Source organism: Lampetra fluviatilis, chromosome 61, assembly GCF_964198595.1.
Source record: "Lampetra fluviatilis chromosome 61, kcLamFluv1.1, whole genome shotgun sequence".
NCBI lineage: Eukaryota > Metazoa > Chordata > Hyperoartia > Petromyzontiformes > Petromyzontidae > Lampetra > Lampetra fluviatilis.
The window spans coordinates 4,808,253-4,810,324 of NC_136335.1; positions in this window are offsets into that span (position 1 = coordinate 4,808,253).

Here is a 2,072-nt window from a genome sequence, read left to right on the forward strand (position 1 = left end):
GTTCCGTGCCTCTCTGTCAGGGGAGCGCTGGGCCCCCTGGGGAGCAACAGAGCCGTGGCGTTTCCCCCACATGCCGGCAACGACGGCCTGAACCACGACGGCCTGAACCACGACGGCCTGAACCGCGCTCTCGGACCCGAACCCCGCTCCCTCCCATTCCGGGCGGCATCTCGTTTGTATTGGGCGTAAGAATGTAATTTAAATTCGTCGTCGCTCGCCGTCTCGTTTGTGTTGTGGTGTGCAAGTCTTCCTGTCTCTCTGCCTCATCTGCGGTACCGTCTGCAGTGAATCCGCACCGTGTTGTCAGTAATTCCTCGTCCCTGTTGGGCACCGTCGCATCTGCCCCGTCTACCTCGGCTGTTTCCTCTGTGCCTCCCCCTTGTGCTCGTTTTGGTTCCAACCCGTGAGCCTCAGTGGAACGTGTGCTCACACGCAATTAGGAGCGGATCGCATACGCACGCACGCACACACACACACACGATTCCACGCACGCACACACACACGACTCCACGCACACACAACTATACGCACACACACACGACTCCACGCACGCACACACACACGACTCCACGCACACACAACTATACGCACACACACACGACTCCACGCACACACAACTCCAAGCACGCACACACGACTCCACGCACACACACACACACACGACTCCACGCACGCACACACACACGACTCCACGCACACACACACACACACGACTCCACGCACACACACACACACACGACTCCACGCACGCACACACACACGACTCCACGCACACACACACACACGACTCCACACACACACACACACGACTCCACGCACGCACACACACACGACTCCACGCACACACACACACGACTCCACGCACACACACACACACACGACTCCACACACACACACACACACGACTCCACGCACACACACACACACGACTCCACACACACACACGACTCCACGCACACACACACGACTCCACGCACACACACACACGACTCCACGCACACACACACACACGACCCCACGCACGCACACACACACGACTCCACGCACACACACACACACGACTCCACGCACACACAACTCCAAGCACGCACACACGACTCCACGCACAACTCCATGCACGTACACACAACTCCACACACACACAACTCCACGCACGTTTCCTCCATCTTCACACCTCCTGTTTTAGTGACTGCAAGGGTAAGGCCTCTTCTTATTTTTTCATCATTTTGATACTAGCAACAACAAAAGAAATCCACAGAGACGCTGTCTGCAATGAGACCACGTTACCCCTGCAGCCGCTTAGAAACTAAACTATTTTGTATCTTAGCAGGTGAAACCCACTGATCCATTGGCTCTTGTTGTTCAGAGGCGACCTGAGCCACGAGTATTGATAGCTCATCATCGCGGTGGCTGATATCACCGTCGTCATCGTCACGCGTTGGGAATCCATAGCATCAGCCAAATACCGTCTGAACGCGCGTTTTGTTTCTAAATGTGGAGGGGAAAAATCCGGAGGAACCCGGAGAACAAGCCACTCGACCACCGCGGGGAGGACACGCTCGCTCCACTCACTCGCACACACAAAAAGACAAAGATCACCCGTATAGCCTTAGCAGACTGTAGGGGCAAGTTTTGTTAGCGAGCACCTATGAAGGCCGGAATGGTACACGAGGGGGTGGGTGGCCAGCACCACGCCCGACCGCCTTTGGCTCCCCAGTGGCGATGTTTACACACTGCACCAGGCACTCATTTGAGGCTGAGTCGACCTAGGGGTTCAGATAATCGTCGCTGGTGTTGGCCGTGAGCGGGAATCGAACTCGGGTGGCCGGGTTCATAGCGCAGCGTAGCGCTAACCGCTACCACCACCGCTCCCCACACACACACACAGACTAACACTCACTCACACCGATTAACACTCACAGATTAACACTCACACACACAAACACTGACTGCAGAACAGGAGAAGAACACGTACTCACACTCTCACGCAGACTCACACTCACTAACTCAATCGCACACATGAACTCACACAGACTCACACTCTCACTCGCATATCAACACTCACACAAATG